Source organism: Cyprinus carpio, chromosome B21 (genome assembly GCF_018340385.1).
Source record: "Cyprinus carpio isolate SPL01 chromosome B21, ASM1834038v1, whole genome shotgun sequence".
Taxonomy (NCBI): Eukaryota; Metazoa; Chordata; class Actinopteri; order Cypriniformes; family Cyprinidae; genus Cyprinus; species Cyprinus carpio.
Genome location: NC_056617.1, coordinates 1,694,992 through 1,715,760, shown reverse-complemented (window position 1 = coordinate 1,715,760; position 20,769 = coordinate 1,694,992). Strand labels below are relative to the sequence as shown.

The following is a 20,769-nucleotide window of genomic DNA, read 5'->3' as shown; positions in this document are numbered from 1 at the left end:
CTCACAGAGTGCAGCCTGCAGGTCGATGATGACATCATTATTTTTTGACTTGCCCTACAACAGCACTTAAACAATAGCATTTATATTAAACAATACACACTGAAATAATAAATATAAAACAATGAATGGGAAATTACACAATGCATTTCAGGGTCTTGCGGTCTGAAGCACAAACTGATGCATGTGGTTACAACACAAATCTCCACAGAATGTGTAAGAACCCAAGTGATGTTGCTTGTAATGAGCAGATCTGAAACCTTGCAAAAACAACTACAGCTCACCTCACCTCACAAATCAACCCGTGAATAACAGTTACTCTCATAATATGAATAAATTAAAATCGATTCTATTACCCATCTGTATAATATACAACACAGTGCTGTTATTGATAACTAACACTAAAATTAAAACAATTAAAAATCGTTTTCAATATTAAAATAAGGCTGGTTTAAAGTAAAGTATAAATATTTGCTGAAAATTCTGAACTTAAAAAAACTGCCAATTGACTGTAATTTAAATTGAAGTACTCCAATGACTTAAATGAAAATAAAAATAAATTACAGCAATATAAAAAACTAAAACCAATAAAAAACCCACAAAAACACATAACATTGAGTTAAAATTAAAGTTGATACTGAAAATACAAAATATTAATAAATACTATAATGGCATGTAAGTAATTCTGAAATAACACTTCACATCTTTGTGACTTGACTGCCAAGTAAATTACACTGTCAATGTCCAGAAAAGTATAAAAGACATAGTCAGAATACTCCATCTGCCATCAGTGGTTCAACCATAACATTATGAAGCTACAAAAATACTTTTTGTATGGAAATAAAACAAAAATAATGATTTATGCAACAATTCGGTACTGTTAAGTCACCATAGCGCCATTGTGGAGAGTATCGCTGCATCACAAAATGTGTACACTCACAAATGTGGCCCAGTTATCCTAAAACATATTTGGAAACATAACCATAAAACATAAACAAAGACATGGCACAGTGAGCACTGGCTAATGTGGCTGTGAGCCTAACTTGTCCCACATTTGATATGGCAAATATGCCCCATATATTATAAAACAGATGAGGGCCACTTCTGGCTTGAATGTTGCACTTGACACTGGCTAAATGAAATGGAAGTTTGAAATTGTACATATGGCTTAATAAAATTTGGCTACTTTTAGTAGGATACAACACAGTTAACTGATGCAGGATGATCTAGATATGAGTCTTAAGAAGACTGCATACAATTTATTTTTTAAAACATGCTTTTAATGGCAGTTTTTATATGTGTACCGTGTAGCATAAAAACAGAAGTTAACTATAATGATAGCTCTTACTGTCAAGGTTTCTGTTAATTTGGACATTGTTTTCCTTTTGCACCATTTCCCTTGTTGTGTTGATTGTATTATTCTGTTCAGGTTTGCCTAGTTAATTATACTTGTTTTGTCTGAGTACTTAAGTTCCTGTGTGTTCACTTTGAGTTTGTTTGGTCTTATGTCTACGTTTCTTAAGTGTTGCTGTGCTACATTGGGTTTGGATTTATCCTTGCTGGATTAAAGACTTCTGATATGTAAACTTTCCTCATGTCGTGCTCTTTGGGGCTATTTACATCTTGTCACTTCACGTGTTTTTTTTCAGATCGATATCAAATATTTTCTGATATGGCAGCGTTAATGCAACAAGCATTGTCATGGATAAGTGGCTGAGTATCTCTTCAGCAAGCCGATGCGCAAACTGCCGCGAATAGAACTGAAAATATGTTGCAGATGCTCAACACAGTCATCTTCATTAAAAGTAGTGAGACTTACCTATCTTTCCAGTGCTGATGCTGCACTCTCTTGTTGTGGTCTCTGATATTGAAATTAGCTGATAATGAATAAATTTCAGTGCATATTTATTGCTTTCATTGATGTGAACTCCAATAAATTTGCATATAGTGAGGGAATTGAAGAACCGATTTATATCCGTTATAATCATTGTGGCCCAGATTTAGGCCAGTTCTGCTTTTTTTTTTTTGGTTTATTCATGGCTGTCATGTGGCCTTCCTATGGCTTGCTTGTGGCCCAAATTTTGCAAACAGGAGAGGACTGCTCAAGTGTCATCATTCCACACTGTATGTGGTCCAGATGAAATGCTGAGAACAGCTGGGCACAGAGTCAAAACAAGACTTAAATAAGCTTGTAGGGAGGGGGATCAAGCTTGCAAATGGTAGCCTTAATATGTGATACCTGCCCAGTAAGCAGCTCAGAGTCAATCTGAGAAAAAGTTGTACACAATGTGCCATGAAAACAGGCAAACTGTTGAAGATAAAACAGGTGCAGCTTGAATAAGTTTGTGAACACTGCCGATTTTAAAACTAAAGAAATAAAGAAAATATTGTGTGGTGTGTGCTGCTGTGATGTATAAATTTCTCTTTGAGGATAAATAAAATTTATCTTTATTCTTATCCTTAAACCTTCTTTATTGCTGGCAATCGATTCAGTGCACATTTGTTGACTGTTCTTAAATATGACATTTATGGAATTTATGTTTTTATTTTTTATATTTTAAGTACAGTAGATTATAAATAGGAATGTTACACTCATCAGCATTGCTACACGCTACAATGCTACAATGAATATTTCAATATATATTTTACAGACACCTTCATTTTTGAGATACAAACTAAATGCATTTAAATTTTTGTGTTAAAAGTACAATGTTTTCAAGCTTTAAAGGCGAAATATGACTGTATACATGCTATACGTAATATATGTTTATACATGTGCAAAGACATTAAAAATAAACATATCATTCCAGTCATTTAAACTGGCAATTAAATGCAGTTGAGTGAACCTGTAAAACAGCAATTATCTAAGCAATACAGACTATGCATTTATAAATGAATCTTTAGTAAAGCATACAAGAGTTTACAAGTGGGTAAAGGACCATAAACCTGCAGAAGATAAATAAATGTGTGTGTGCACTTTTTGACTGCTTTATCACAGATGTTAAAATTAGATGCTAATTGCAATTAGCATAAAAATCACCATCAGCTCACACCTGAATGTGAGCCTGAATGCACTCGCAGCTCAAGTTAGAGGATTTTATTTGACTTTATGCGTTTGATAGTGTGGTTGTGCTTTTAGTCTTCCTCCACCAGATCAGAGAGATGATCTTCTCTCTGCATTGAGATGAGCCATAGTAGTAGAGAAGAGGATCCAGGGTAAAACTCGCACTCCCCAAACACACAGCAATCACGTAATATTTCCCCTCCTCAGTGCTGCCTCCAGTGACTAAACTAACACAGTGATAAAACAAGATGCCATTGGTTGGTGCAAAGCACATTACAAACACACCAATCAGCACTGTTGTAGTAATAATAGCTGTTCTTTTTATGTTTTTTGTTTATGTTGTCAAGTGATCAGGCTTGTTAGTGAGCACGTATATGATGGTAGAGTAACTCACTAAGGTGACGACCAGCGGCAAGAAGAAGTAGATGCAGGAGAGGATGGAGAACAAGTACACATACAGCTCTTTTTGATACAGCACATCGTGGCAGGTGATGCCCACATCTTTTATCTTAAATGTTTGTGTTATGGAGAGAAGCGGCACCGTACCCGCGAGCGTCAGCAGCCAGACCAGCACACATATGCATGTGGCTTTCCTTGTGCTCCTCCAGGTCAGAGAGGCAATGGGAAACGCCACGGCCAGCAGCCGGTCCAAACTCGTGCACATCATCAGCAGTATGGAGCAGTACATGTAGCAGTAGTAAGCTGCAGTGAGCACGCGACACGCCGCCTCACCGAACACCCAATCAGAAGCGTTCAGCTGGTAGTGGATCTTCAGAGGCAGCAGCAGGGTGAAGAGCAGATCCACACACGCCAGGTGAGACATGTAGATCACAGCCGGTTTCTTCTCTCGAATCCTACAGGTGAACGTCACCAAGGCCAAAGCGTTCAGGGGCAGACTAATGAGGAGGATGATGATGTATAATGAGGGCATGATGCGTGTGACCAGCAGGCCTTTGAGGAAGTTAACAGACTTCTCTGAGATGTTGTATGAGTCCTGTGTAGTCTTGTTGCAATTCAGAATGGTGCTGTTACTTGGCTGTTTTAATGGAATAAAGTCTTCATAGATGACAATAAGTTCAATGAGCTCACCTGTAAACAAACATGCAATAAATAAATTTATAGCAACAACTTTAAAACTTCTCAACACCACCAGACAAATACAGGTGAACAGAGGGCTTTTCACTCTTGAAATAATTAGACCTAACTCTTAGTCATTCTAAACCAGAGCACGCGGTTGGACTCAGAATGCAGCCACAGCTAGGTGACAAGTCGACAAAAGGTGCCATCGGACGGATGAAGAAGTTTAAGTATCTTCTGGTGCATCTTCGACGATGGCAGCATGTTCAGGAAATTCCGCTTAACAGGTCAGTGAAGTAATGTCGCATGCACCACTTTTTATACCTTGCTTTAAGTTTCACACTTTCTAAACCCTGGGTTAAGATTCTTATTTGCATATTCGCGGTGTCCATGTCATTAGATGAACGAAGCTCACGACCTATTTACATAACGGCTCTAGCATTGCGCATCCTCATATACTTATTGCAGAATGTACCATCAAGTTTTCCACAACAGACGTTTTGGACTTATAATAACGAAACACTCTCTTCTTCACAGGATTTTATGTCACTATTTGACATTTTCTCTTCAAATGCTGACACTACAATCTCAGAAAAAAAAAAAAAGTACAAAAGCTGTCACTGGGAAGCTGCCTTTTTAAAAAGGCACACCTTTGTACCTAAGAGTCCATATTGGTTCCTTAAAAGCACATAATAGTATCTAAAGTGTACATATTAGTTGAAACGGTACCACCCCAGTGACAGCTTTTGTACCTTTTTTTCTGAGAGTGTACGGTCCATACAATGCGTGCATTTCTGTGACTGTCCAATCTTATTAGGCATGCGATTGGGTATTGCCAAGCATCTATTAACATAGCATCCTTTCAGACTGTACAAGTTTGACATGGTGTTAACAGCAGAATCGATGCTAAGTCCTTCTCCGGGGTAAAGTTTCATAGCTCGAGGTAAAAGTGCAGTGTGAAAAGGTTTTTAAGATGATGGTGTTGAGCTAAACAATTCATGCTATAACAAACATTTAATTTACAGTAAAAATACTGATAGCATCCTATCATGTTTTCTGTGTGACTTACAGATTTGATTCACCTGTGATTTGTTCCAGAATCTTTAAAAAATAACAGAGACCCAGTATCTTCAAAACACTGGACAGTCACTTAGGGCAGAGTGGGGGAAATGCCCACTACTGTTTATCCTAAAATAACCACTAGAGTCAAGATTCATTTTTATTGTAACTATGGACTATGTTGACAAGTGTGGTACAAATTTTGTTTTTGTTAAAAATCTAATAACATGAAAACTATAATTTGTCATATTGTCACTAAAACTATAATAACTTTTCTGTTCACGTTTAACTTTTGTTTCACTCTACCATTTTGTACAATCAACATATGAGCTCCTCCACTTGGAATATTGGATTATGAACTGAAGTTATGATCTCATGTCACATGATGTTACAAATTGCTTCTGGAGGTCTGGAAACTTTACCTGGAGCTTCTTCTGGGTAACTGGTTGTGGGTCCTTCTTCTGAAAGGTTTATTACAGGATATTGTCCAAAATACAGCACCTCATCCATAAAGGACTCATTTGTCGTAACAGTGAAATTGTGTTCAGAGGCATCTGTAACCAAATATACAAAATATTAGGTTATTATCGCATTACCAGGCAAATAAAGGCGACTGTTGTAACACATTTGCTCAGAGGCCATGAAGAACATGTTTATCTTAATAACTTCCAGTCAAAACACAGGGTCATCTACTGTAAATAGTACTGTTAGCAACCTGTCTATTGTAATTTATCAAATGCTGGGTTTTTTTATCTTCCTGTGTAAATTAAAAAAACTTAATTAGTCTGTTTCTCACTTCAAAATTAATTTTAAAAAGTCATAAAATGTGAAAGCAAATGAACAAGCCATGAAAGTCATAGCACTTTTAATTACTGATGTACTTACCACATGTATACGCATATATAATAGAAAGCAAGAGAGCTTTGACCTCCATGAGCACTGAACAAATCTAACTCTAGACTTTAAAGTCGTCAAACGCCAGAATCAGATGGACAAACACCCGTGCTGAGTCTCTTCTGTGTGGTTGTTCCAGGATGTGATACATGAAATTTTAAACTATTCAGTGCAAGGAGGTGCTTCAGAAAACCCTCAGGGGGTCAATGACGTTATTGACGTTAATCCCATTAATGTTTTTACTAGTAATTCTCAGAGCAAAAAAGAAGTCACTTTGACAAGTCACAAATTAAATAATACAAAATGCATGCAGAAGGATCATGGAAACCAAGATTTTGATCCCCATTTGTACCAATCAGGGGCCATTTCCTAACTGTACAAATCTCTGCACAAACAGTGCTTCTTCACTCTCTGAGTGCTCAGTCTCTTCTGTGAGGAGACGCTCAGATTTATATGGGTCATTCCTGGGATTCAGTAATATTTAAGTCCCCCAGGGTTTTTAAAATGGTGGTTCACCAAAATGAATAACATAGGTACATATAGTAAAATGACCCCAACCCCCCCTCCACCCCCGGACTGCCAATTAATTAATTTGAGTCTGGGTTACATCTTTCATTTTACTAAATCTGTATATCCTACACTACAAACAACAATAGCATTACAGTTTGTAATACAGATGTTTTCTTACAACATGGCATCATCACACTAAATTATATTACATTTTGACGAAGTAGCAGAAACACAGGATGTTATAATGGCTTTATTCCATGCTGCCGTCTCCACCGGTCTCAAAACTCAAAGAGGTGTGTAAACCAGCAGTATACTGTCATTTTCTGCTTGACTTTCACTTATGAACAACATCACCTTGTTTCTACAAAGACATCCAGCATGTGTTCTACAAAGAAGTGTTTATTTTTTATTTACATGAGAACTGTAATGTCTGTTTTGGGTTTTGTTTCATGTTCATGTTTTCATGTCTTTTATTTTGTTATTCTTGGATTTTGCTGTTTGTGTCATGCTTCGCTTGCCCTCATGTATCTCTGCCTGGTGTATGTGTCATGTTCTCATTGGTTATTGTCTGGTCATATGATTTTCAGTTCTGTTTGTTCCCACAACATGCCTGTCGAGCCAGGGCCTTCACACAAGATGGCCGCCATGCCTGAGCCCTCATTGTTTACTATAAGTAGTCATGTTTTTGCCATTGTCTCTTGTCGTGTATTAACATAATATTGCAACCTGCTGTTGGTGAGTCTAGTCTGTTCATGCCACGTCAAGTCTGTTTCGTCAAGTCTGTTCATGCCATGTCAAGTCTGTGTATCTTGTTTGGATTATTGTTTGGATTTTGGATTACACCTATGTAAATAAACTGCACTTGGGTTCATCTACACTCGCCTTCAGTGGACTGATCGTTACAGAATACACGACCTACTATGAACCCAGCAGTTGCCCTCCTTGGACTACGCCAGGGGACTCATCCCATTGAGGATTATGTGGAGGATTTCTGTTCTTTGTGCCACTTAGTGGACTTCAGTGATGTGACCCTCAAAGACATTTTCCGTTTCGGACTCACAAAAGAAATCTCTTTGTTAATGCCACGACACACACCTCACTGGACTCTGACTAGCTATATCGACTTTGCACTCTGGTTGGCTGGTTCATCATTTACTGTGGGGATTGCTGATGAGGAACACTGCAATCCTGCAGTAGCCACCATGCCTGCCAAGCCAGGGCCTGCTCACATCATGTATGCTACCCCAGGGTTTGCTCACGTCATGCCTGCCAAGCCAGCACCTGTTTACGTCATGCCTGCTACGCCAGAGCCTACTCACATCATGCCAGTTTCTCAAGAGATTCTCCACGACATGGCCACCATTCCAGAGTCAAGCCACGGCATGCCTGTCGAGCCGGAGTCACGCCACGGCATGCCTGTCGAGGCAGGGCCGTCACACAAGATGGTCGCCACGCCTGAGTCCCCGGCCAAGATGGCCGCCACGCCTGAGTCCCCGGTCAAGATGGCCGCCACGCCTGAGTCCCCGGCCAACCTGAGTCCCCGGCCTGAGCCCCGGCCAAGATGGCCGCCACGCCTGAGTCCCCGGCCAAGATGGCCACCACGCCTGAGTCTCGTCAAGTCTTGGCAGTCACTGAGACTGTTCCCGTGGCCTCAGTACTTCTAGTAATGGCAGTCGCCATTTTGAGCGTGTGGGCTGCACACTGAGCTCCAGAGACTTTTCCGGTCCATGAGTCTGCTCCTGAGGCTTCTCCTGGCCCTGAATTCACGCCAGTGCCCCCAGAGGCAGCGGCATCCACTGCAGAATCTCTAGAGGAGGCCGCTTCCACTGCAGAACCTCCCGAGATGGTGGCACCCACCTTCAAACTCTCTGCCTGTCCTGCCACGGCCAAGGAGGCCATCCCTGAGCTCTCTGCTTGCCCTGTCATGGCCAAGGAGGCCATCCACGAACTCTCTGCCTGTCCTGCCATGGCCAAGGAGGCCGTCCATGAACTCTCTGCCTGTCCTGTCACGGCCATGAAGGCAGTTCATTAACTTATTGTCTGTCCTATTATGGCCAAGAAGGCCATTCATGAACTCACTGCCTGTCCTGTAACAGCCAAGTGGTCTGTCCATGGTTCCGCTCCACCATGGCTTCCTGCTCTGCGGGCACCGCCTGGCCACCCCGCTCTGCCCGCACCGCCATGGCTCCCCGCTAGGCCTGCTCCGCCATGGCTCCATACTGCTCTGGATCTGCTCCACGGCCCAGGTCCCCCTCTGCTTCATGGTCTGTCTCTGCTCCACGGCCCAGGTCCCCCTCTGCTCCATGGTCTGTCATTGCCTCATGATCTGGATCCACCACTGCTCCTAGCTCCAGGCCCGCCATTGTTCCACCCTCCAGGTCCTGTTACTTTTCACGGGCCTGGCCCTCCATCCCTCCCCCTGTTCCGCCTTCAATCCACCACCCTCCTGGACTTTTTGGGTTTCGTTTGTTTGGCCGTCTGGAGCCGCCCTTGGGGGGGGGGGGGACGTGTTCATGCCACGTCAAGTCTGTTCTAGTCAAGTCTGTGTATCTTGTTTGGATTTTGGATTACACCTATGTAAATAAACTGCACTTGGGTTCATCTACACTCGCCTTCAGTGGACTGATCGTTACAAGAACATGACAGGTGTGTTTTTTCTTTTTGCCTTTGCAAAAATCAGAATGGCATGAATTTCCATAAATGTTATTTAGAATATGTGTAAAGAGAATGCCCACTACTGTTTTTCCTAAAATAACCACTAGAGTCAAGATTCATTTTTATTGTAACTATGGACTATGTTGACAAGTGTGGTACAAATTTTGTTTTTGTTAAAAATCTAATAACATGAAAACTCTGGACATTTTTCATACTTGGTTTATATTTTGTAATATTGTCAGTAAAACTATAATAACTTTTCTGTTCACATTTAACTTTTGTTTCACTCTACCATTTTGTACAATCAACATATGAGCTACTCCACTTGAAATATTGGATTATGAACTGAAGTTATGATCTCATGTCACAAGATGTTACAAATTGCTTCTGGAGGTCTGGAAACTTTACCTGGAGCTTCTTCTGGGTAACTGGTTGTGGGTACTTCTTCTGAAAAGTCTGTTTCAGGATATTTTCCAAAATACAGCACCTCATCCATAAAGGACTCATTTGTCGTAACAGTGGAATTGCGTTCAGAGGCATCTGTAACCAAATATACAAAACATTAGGTTTTTATTGCATTACCAGGCAAATAAAGGCGACTGTTGTAACACATTTGCTCAGAGGCCATGAAGAACATGTTTATCTTAATAACTTCCAGTCAAAACACAGGGCCATCTACTGTAAATAGTACTGTTAGCAACCTGTCTATTGTAATTTATCAAATGCTGTTTTTTTTTTAATCTTCCTGTGTAAATTAAAAAACTTAATTAGTCTGTTTCTTAAAAAGTCATAAAATGTGAAAGCAAATGAACAAGACATGAAAGTCATAGCACTTTTAATTACTGATGTACTTACCACATGTATACGCATACATAATAGAAAGCAAGAGAGCTTTGACCTCCATGAGCACTGATCAAATCTAACTCTAGACTTTAAAGTCGTCAAACGTCAGAATCAGATGGACAAACACCCGTGCTGAGTCTCTTCTGTGTGGTTGTTGCAGGATGTGATACAGGAAATTTTAAACTATTCAGTGCAAGGAGGTGCTTCAGAAAACCCACAGGGGGTCAATGACGTTATTGACATTAATACCATTATTGTTTTTACTAGTAATTCTCAGAGCAAAAAAGAAGTCACTTTGACAAGTCACAAATTAAATAATACAAAATGCATGCAGAAGGATCATGGAAACCAAGATTTTGATCCCCATTTGTACCAATCAGGGGCCATTTCCTAACTGTACAAATCTCTGCTCAAACAGTGCTTCTTCACTCTCTAAGTGCTCAGTCTCTTCTGTGAGGAGACGCTCAGATTTATATGGGTCATTCCTGGGATTCAGTAATATTTAAGTCCCCCAGAGTTTTTAAAATGGTGGTTCACCAAAATGAATTACATAGGTAAATATAGTAAAATGACCCCCCCCCCCCCCCCCCCTTGGGCTGCCAATTAACTAATTTGAGTCTAGGTTACATCTTTCATTTTACTAAATCTGTATTGGTTTGTATGGCAGCAATGTTGCATTGGTGTTCCTACACTACAAACAACAAAAGCATTACAGTTTGTAATACAGATGTTGTCTTACAACATGGCAACATGTTGTCATCACACTAAATTATATTACATTTTGACGAAGTAGCAGAAACACAGGATGTTATAATGGCTTTATTCCATGCTGCCGTCTCCACCGGTCTCAAAACTCAAAGAGATGTGTAAACCAGCAGTAGACTGTCATTTTCTGCTTGACTTTCACTTATCAACAACATCACCTTGTTTCTACAAAGACATCCAGCATGTGTTCTACAAAGAAGTGTTTATTTTTTATTTACATAAGAACTGTAATATCTGTTCATGCCATGTCAAGTCTGTGTATATTGTCTCTTGTCGTGTATTAACGTAATATTGCAACCTGCTGTCAGTGAGTCTAGTCTGTTCATGCCACGTCAAGTCTGTGTATCTTGTTTGGATTATTGTTTGGATTTTGGATTACACCTATGTAAATAAACTGCACTTGGGTTCATCTACACTCGCCTTCAGTGGACTGATCGTTACAAGAACATGACAGGTGTGTTTTATTTTTTTTGCCTATGCAAAAATCAGAATGGCATGAATTTCCATACATGTTATTTAGAATATGTGTAAAGAGAATTCTGAGAATTGTTTCTAAACTAGTGCTGTCAATAGATTAAAAAAAAAAAAACTAAAACTAATTAAGCACATGTATTTTCTGCAATTAATCGCGATTAATCCCACATTCAACTTTTTAAATACAGAATACCTCTATATAATAATTATATTATTATAATAATTTCACATTTAATCTTCAAATTAATGTAGAAACATCATAAAGACAGTGTATTTTTCATATTTGGCTGAAGGCCAGAATCACTGATACCAAAACTACTGATGCCTTTATAAAATTGTTCTTTTTTTCCTAAAATTTAACCATTGACTATAGCCACTCAACATTACAGTATAATTGAGAGCTATCAGTTGTAATATTTATTATACTTTAATAAAATAACTTCTAATTTAAGTGAACTTTAAACGATCTTCACATAAACCTATTGTAACAAATATCATATTTAGCTACCTGTACCATTCAGCAAGTAGGAAATATATAAAGTTATCAAACACTACATTCTAAATTAAATATAGATGAATCCTTAAAGCTATAAAAGTTATTGATTTCCTCTATCTTTCCTTTTGTTCTTTGATGAACAGACATCACAGCAGCTGGGTTAATAGGTTATTTTGAGTGCTGTTTCTTTAAGAGCTGCCACTGCTGAACGTGAAGCGAATTTCAGATAGAAAGAAGGCTAGCCTACAGATAATATGCAGATTTACTTGTAAAGATCACGACGCATTGCTATAGCCTTGACTGATTTAAAAAAAAAATAAGTGATAAAATCTACCCTTTTCAACGTAATGCTGTTGAACTGAATTTATGGAGCAAACTATTTGCTAAAAAAAACTACAACATTAACAGCAACACTGAAATACAAGCGTGTGGTTCTGTCCATCAAATTGCATGTGTTCCTATAACAAACACTGCATGTTTTCTTTCAGAATCCTCACTGGCTGGTAGAAAGACAAAAATAGATTAGGCTACATAAAATATTTCACCTAAAAATGAAGATTATGTAAAAGTGTGAATAATTACATTTTAGACCCATTGTCAACAATTTCGTCAACGAAAATAAAGCCCTATGAGAAATGTTGTGCATATCTTATCAATACACGGCGGTGTTTCATTAATGAATCCACGTTTTTAAAGGAATCGAGTGACTCAATAATTCAGTGAACCATACAGGCAGTTGCTTCATTTCTGAATGAATCAGCCATTTGAATATGGAATTATATTTGCTTCAAAGAAAAATGAACGTAACTTTATAAAACTGAATGTAACTTTTTCAAAAACTATCAAAAATATGCAATTACAAAAGAAGAAAACACAATGAAAATGAAAAAAATGAACTCAGTCGCACTAATTTAACTGGCTCTTCAAATATGCTTCATTCTTTGTTGATGTTTTTCAAAGATTTGTTTTCGCTAATCGTGGATTCTGAATGCATTGCCACAGATTTCGCTTACGTTTCGGAGTTTTTTTCGTTTGGTGTTTTGACACAACCCTCTAACAGTGGCTTAACAGTGATCTACTCTGATTGGATAGTGAGCGTTTGATGGACAGGTGCTCTCTGATCTGGAAGTACAGACGTCACTCAGTGGCGCGCATATTGGAAAGCTCTTGCGGTGAAAACACAATAAGGATTTATGCAGTAAAGGCAAATTACTAATAATATACGGTTAGTTCTAGATGCGTTAGATTATTCAGATTTAGACAGTGATGGTTTCATTTTCTTTTTAGATTATTACAAAGGTTTCAACACATTGGAACAGCTCTATCAAATTAAGTAATGGTACTTCACCTAGAGTTCGGCAAGGATGTCCAGTTTCCTCTTACCTGTTTTTTAATTGCAACACATTTCCTTAGCACACATATAAACAATAGTCAATTAAAGGGTATCACAATTGGTAACACTAAAATAAAAGTTAGTCAATTAGCGGATGATACAGCTTTATATTCTTGAATGATTCATCACAAATTAAATTGGCTTTGGGTATTCTTTTCTTTAGTTCTATTTTATTCTTTATTGTTTGTTTTTTTTGTGTGGTTGATATTATGTGATGTATGTTTATACTTTTGTATGTTTTTGTTCTCTGCATTAATAAAAGAAAAAAGCCTCTTGCGGTGATTTGTATGCAATACATCGTGCTTTGTATTACTAAATATGTAAATAATATTTGACCTTCGATCGTCTCAGTCTGTAAAGATGAGCTCTTGTCCTTCAAGGCAGCTTAAAGTTAGCTTGTGTTACTGAATGACAATAATAACCCGCAATGAACTGCTGCAAACTGTAACATGAATAAAACTTGTATCGATGTTATTGGTTACTTCAGTAAGACAAGCTTACTTCAAGCTGCCTTGAAGGACAAGCGGAGGAGGAAGATGTGTCAAAACACCAACCGAAAAACTGCGAAACGTAAAAGAAATCTGTGGCAATGCATCCGGAATCCACGATTAGCGAAAACGAATCTTTGAAAAACATCAACAAAGAATGAAGCATATTTGAAGAGCCTGTTAAATTTGTGCGAATGAGTTAATTTTTTTTTCATTTTCATTGTGTTTTCTTCTTTTGTAATGGCATATTTTTGATAGTTTCTGAAAAAGTTACGTTCAGTTTTATAAAGTTACGTTCATTTTTTTTTTAAAGCTAATATAATTCCATATTTGAATGAATCGACTGAATGAATGATTGATTGAATGATTCACTTATTAAGACAGCAGTTTGCCACCACCTACTGGCTCATTTAGTTTTATATTTACAGTATCTTTTCTTTTTAAAAATAATTTCATATTTCACTATTTATTTGCATTTTTGTATGTTGAATAAAAATATTTCTTTCTAAAGATACTTATTTTTCAGCTACTTTTTTGTAATGATTAAAAAAATATATAAAATATATATAAAATCACTTGACAGCCCTATTTAAAACATTAAAAATACCAATATCCAGCAACAACACACGCATGGATCATCAAGAGCAACAAATGCTACCTACGGCACAGGCTGTGCAAGCCTTGGTAGTGTAGGTGTCCGAGCTCACAACCCAACTGCAACAGCTGAGGTTAGCAAATGCACCGATCCCACCGCCAGTTCCCTTTACATCTACAAGCATCAGTCATCAGCACGAGCCATGTCTACCCACACCAGAGACATATGCTGGTGAGCCTAATCATTGTAGAGCATTTTTAACTACGTAAGTGTTCTGTGTTCTTTTCTCTCCAACCCTTGACATTTTCTTCAGAACAGTCTAAAGTGGTTCTAGTTTTGACACCGTATCCAGAAAGGGAGGCCCTGGAGAAATATATTTCTGATTCCCCAGCAGCCGGGCTTATCCGCCCCTCCTCTTCTCCTTATTGGGCATGTTTTTTTTTTTTTTTCGTGGCCAAGAAGGACGTTTCTCTGTGACTGTACATTGATTACTGATGGCTGAACAACATCACGGTAAAGAATACTTACCCTTTGGCGTTGATGTCTTCAGCCTTCGAGTGGTTGCATGGAGCGTCCATTGGGGTTGTGGTGAGTAGAAGACCACATTCAATACCCCTAGGGGGCACTTTAAATATCTAACTCCCAGTCTTCCAAGCACTTGTCAGTGATGTGCTGAGAGACATGGTCAATCAGTTCATATATGCCTACCTGGATGACATATTTATATTTTCCTCTTCTCTCCAGGAACATGTTCAGCACATCAGGTGAGTGCTCCAGAGACTGCTCGAGAATGGGCTTTTTGTCTAATTTTGGGGTACATCAGCTCTTCTGAGGGAATGCGCATGGATCCCGATAAGGTTAAGGCTGTAGTGGACTGGCCAACCCCGAATTCCCGTAAGGACCTGCAGAGGTTCTGGGGTTTGCCAATTTCTACCGGCGTTTCATTCACAATTTCAGCCAACCAGCCACTTCTCTGACTGCCTTGACCTCCACTAAGACGATGTTCAGCTGGTCGAGTGCAGCCGAAGCTGCATTTACCAACCTCAAGAGCCACTTTGTTCCGGCTCCCATTCTCGTGACCCCTGATTCCACACGTCAGTTCGTGGTGGAGGTCGATGCGCCAGAGGTGGGGGTAGGTGGGGTGTTGTTCCAGTACTCTTCCTAGGATGACAAGATGCATCCTTGCGCATTTTTTTTCCCATCGCTTATCGCCTGCTGAACGTAACTGTGACATTGGTAACAGAGAGTTGTTGGCAGTCAAGTTAGCGCTGGAAAAGTGGTATCATTGGTAAGAGGGTTCGGGGATACCTTTAATTGTCTGGACCGATCATAAGAACCTCGAGTATAGCAGGTCTGCTAAATGACTTAACTCCAGGAAGGCTCGGTGGGCATTGTTTTTCGGTCATTTTGACTCTACGTTTTCCTACTGTCCAGATTCCAAGAACATCAAACCCGATGCATTGTTTAGCGTTTTTTAACTTTCAGAGCGCCTGTCTACTCCCGAGTGTATTATACCTGAGAGACTCATTTTCTCCACACTCATATGGGAGGTCGAGTCGAAGGTCCGCACGGCCTTAGAAGGGGTAACACCTCCTTCCGGATGCCCACCAGGTCGGTTATTTTTTTCCGGAGAGAGTACGGTCCGACATTATTCGGTGGGGTCATTTTTCCAGCCTGGCTTGTCACCCAACAATGAATCTGACTATTTTTCTTGTTAAACAGCGATTCTGGTGGCGCTCTATGGCTCATGATGTTCAAGATTTTGTTTTGGCCTGCTCGGTTTTCTGTTGTGGTTATATGTCTAGTGGAGTTCAAGATTTTTTTTTTGAACTGCTGTCGGTCCCTTCGAGACCCTGGTCCGACATCATGCTTGAGTTCTTCACTGCCCTCCTGCCCTACCCGTGCAATACTGTTGTTTTGACCATAGTGGACCGGTTCTCGAAGGTGCCCCATTACATTCCCTTGCCTAAATTACCCTCTGACAAGGAGACAGCGGTTACTGTCATTCATCACATCAGTCACATTCATGGCCTCCTGATGGATGTGGTCTCTGACAGGGGGCCCCAATTTGTTTCCTGGTGGTGACTGTCAATCCTCTGGTTTCCATCCGCAGAGCAATGGCCAAACGGAGCGGGCCAACCAGGACTCCTCCAGGTGGGAGCATACACCAAGGCTCAGGCTGGGGTACTGTCACGGTTCATGGACTCACTGACTCATTTCTTGCTCACCCTGTGTGTGTGTGTGTGTGTGTGTTTGTGTATGTGAGTGTTGCCAATGATCAGCATCATTAGCTGATTTCTGCCAGCTGTGGCTATTTAATGTCTGTGCTTTCCGTCTTGTGCTGTCAGATAGTTTGGTGTTGTTGCCAAGTGTACTCAAATCTTTCTCGACTTGGCTATTCCTGTGGATTCCGTCTCTCCCCCTTCGTGGATTTTGCTGCTTGGACCACTGAAGAAACATCTGCTTATTGAATTCCCTGCGCTGCCAAGAGTGACCATTGGCAGTCCTGTCTTATTTGAGGATTGCCCTCTTCCTTGCTGGAACTCTTAAATAAACTGTTATTTTTCACATTCACTACGGAATCCTTATTTCTGCTTTTTTTTTTTAGATATATATAATGCAGATTATTCACCCAGAGCCAGCTGTCGGTCTGGGGCTGCCCACTTCTGTATGTTTGAGGACTAAAATCAATAACTGTTTGCAATTAAATCCTTTTCATACCTTTTCTTGTAACTCGATAAAATCCATTGCAATGAACGCAATCGGAGATGTCAAGTGGCCGTGCCCTTAATTATGCAGAACTTCAAGGCTCAATAAAATTTAAACATATGAGTTATAACCCCCCCCCCCCCCCCACACACACACACAGTTGTCATGAAGGGCAAAATTACCTATATAGACCAAAACCACATGTACCAGGCTGTAAACATATTTTTTTTCTGCTGCAAAGTTGGGCATTTTAACATGGTAGGTCTATGGGACTGACTCCCCTTTGGAGCCAGTCTCTAGCAGCCAGTCAATGAATTGCAGTTTTAGTCACTTCCGTGTTGGTTTCATGAGAGAGAGCGGTATTTAACAGTTGAGAGACATGGCCACTTTCCCATGAGTGGGCATGGTTTCAGTGTCAACAGCGGACACGCCCTAATGTTAGAGAGCAGACAGTCCTGCTTATTTTTCACAGGATTTTGATAACTTATTTTAGCTTTTTTTATCATTCAGATTTGGCTGGGTGGTTAACACATTTTCCTGTTGTGTGAAAAACTCAGAACACATATTTTAATATCGCTTTACATGGACACAGCTTGTCAGGTGAAGAGGTGAGGAAAAGATTTGGCAGATAATTGCCAAATGCAGATGTGCAAAACTAGTTGCATCATACTCAAAAGGACTTGTAAAAGGCTGTAAGGGTGCTTCAACTAACTAAAGAGTTAAGTGTATTAATATTTATGCGATGTACTAACTTCAGTTTTTTATATACATTTGCAAAGTTGACACTTTTTTTGTGTTGTCATTATGGTGTATTAAGTGTAGATTGATGTGTGTGTGTGTGTGTGTGTGTGTGTGTGTGTGTGTGTGTGTGTGTGTGTGTGTGTGTGTGTGTGTGTGTGTATATGTATGTATGGATGTATGTACATGTAGTGTTCCTGTAGCTCAAGTGGTAGAGCATTGTGTTAACAAGCGCAAGGTTGGGGGTTCAATTAACTGGGAACACATGATAGGTAAAAATTGATAGCCTGAATGCACTGTAAGTCGCTTTGGATAAAAGCGTCTGCTAAATGCATAAATTTAAATTTAATTTAAATGTACATATTTGTTTACACATACATAACTTTAGATTTGTCAAGAAAGGACTTGACTCAATAAGTACCTTGGTACATGTTCTGTACATTCACTAATAGTTACATACACCAGTACGTACATAGTAAGTATATGGGAATAGGACTGTTACATATAGTGCACCATTTTACATAAACATACACAGGAATGACCAGTTCTTCAAACGTTGTTTAACTTTACCATGTATGTACCATTAGTAAGTATATTAATGTGTCTTTTTAGCTACCATATGCAGATACTGTAAGGACATGACTGATTGTACCCACTTGTCCGTAACATCATATTTACCATGTATATACATTAAGAACAGTAAAGTATCTAATTAGTTACTATGTGCGGGCACTACCTGTAAGTGACCATTCTTACCCACACTTGTCTGTATGTACAAACTAATTACCATGCATGCATTACTGTTACAGTAAGTACAGCCGTGTTTCTTATTTGTTACCCTGTACATATATTTCAAGTACAGTACCCTGTTATTATTATTGTTATTGCTACCTCTCTTTTTTACACTTTAAATAAGGCACTATGCAAAACATATGATGGGTTTTATGAAAAACAGATGATAGGTCTTATACAAAACAGTTTCTGCTCTGGATTTCATCCATCCAAATGCACACATACAGCAACAAACACACCCCCACACGCTTAACAATTTTCCCGTATTTTTCCAGTAAATTACTGGCAGCACGGTGGCCAGGAAGTTACTGTATTTTTGGTTTTACATCAATATACCATAATGCAACTTCACAGTAATTTAAAACAGTACTGTATAACTACAAAACAGTACTGTATTTTTATAGTACTTCGGCATTTTTGCACTATTTCTACTGTATTTGAATATTTTAATATATAGTTGGTACAGTACATATTTACAATTATAATAATTAAAAATTAAAATACTACTATACTTAAGATAAACTTAAAAATATTTTTATTAAAACATTAAAATGTGTTTGCTACCCAGAGTACAGAACAGCCAGAAAGCATTTTAAGTGTGCATATAATAAAAATAAAACACAAACATACATCTTGAGGGATGGATTGGGAATCACTGTCCTAAGTAGGGATGGGTACCAAAACCGGTATTTAATCTGTCACGGGGCTAAATTATGAAAAACCAGAGTATTGATAAACTCTGATGTTAACAGTCCTGCTTTTGGTACTGGAGAAATTAAGAAAATACACATACATTTATTATTGCTGTATATACATTATATATACATTATCTTGCTAATTCTATCTCACCAGAGTCGCCAGCCTTTTTTATATGCAATAATATTCAAACATTTTTCTATGGTGCATTTTGCTATTCAATTCAATTCAAGTTTATTTGTATAGTGCTTTTTACGATACAAATCATTGCAAAGCAACTTTACAGAAAATTAAGTTTTTACAATATTTAGTAGAAGCTTAGCAGTGATGACTGTCAGTTTATGTGCATATGGCAGAAATGTTCGGAAAAAATCAATAAAAGACCAAAACAAACAGACGATTAACTCTATTAAAGGCGTTTATGAAATGAAGATTATAGCTATGTGTTGTATTTCTGTATGTTGTTTCAGGGTTAGTATCATCCGAGGTCCTCTGAGGCGGTTGGCATCATCTCTTTTCAGGTGTTCTGGATCCAGACTGGAGCTTGTGTAAATCCTAGTTACAGAGAAACAAATAGAGATATAATTAGCGTAGCTGCTGTTCCAGCCTAGTAAAATTAATTAGTTTAACCCAAGCTAAAGAATAATAATGCGCATTTGATCAGATATAACTGCAGTCCAAGATTATGAGATGAATTATTTAAATGCTTGGCCAAAGAGATAGTTTTTAATCTAGATTTAAACAGAGAAGGTGTGTATTAAAATGGAAATTTGTTAGGATGTATATTCAGTAGTTTGGGAGCCAAATGTGAAAAAGCTCTACCTCCTTTAGTGGACTTTGCTATCCTAGGTACTATCAAAAGTCCAGTGTTTTGTGACCTTAGGGTGCTTGATGGATTGTAGCGTGGTAGAAGACAAGTTATGTCATTATCCTTGCTCTTTCCTTCTGTTTTCTCATCCCTTGCCTCCCTCTGCTGGTTGTTTTATGTCCTACTTTCTCTTCTTTCACTCTTACCCACTATCTCTACCCCTCATTACGTCAGCTGGATCTCATTCTCTCATCATCACACCTGTTCTCTATCTGCCTCTTTTGCCCTCACTATATCTAGTGAGGTTGTCGGATTATTGTTTGATCAAGATGCACGGTGCAACCGTGACTTCTCTGTAGTTGTTTCCAGTCCAGTCCAGTCCAGTCCAGTCCAGTCCTAAGTAGTGTTTACACATTGAGCCTCAGTTTTTGCTGTTGTGTTTACCTCTTCTGTGCTGTACCCAGCGGTCTTCGTAGAGGGTTGCAGACAACTTCTCATCTTGCCAGTACTCCAGATCTCTCTGTTCAAGAGCTGCCCATATCTGCGGCTTATATCCTTTGTTACCGTTTTGAGGAGAAGCAGTCAAGCACCCTGAGTTACCTTTGTGAATATTCAGTTCTGTTTATCAGCCTTGCGGCGCATCCTTATTTGCTCATTAAAAAGACTGCACCTGCTATCGTCTCTGGACCCCTCTGTCTCATTACAAGTTAGGTACG

General features: G+C 39.1%; 1 pseudogene; it reads right to left on the bottom strand.

Moving 5' to 3' along the window:
* Nucleotides 1–2,961: 2,961 nt before the first annotated feature.
* Nucleotides 2,962–10,024, bottom strand: LOC122141254 (annotated as a pseudogene).
* Between the last annotated feature and the right edge of the window lie 10,745 nt (nt 10,025–20,769).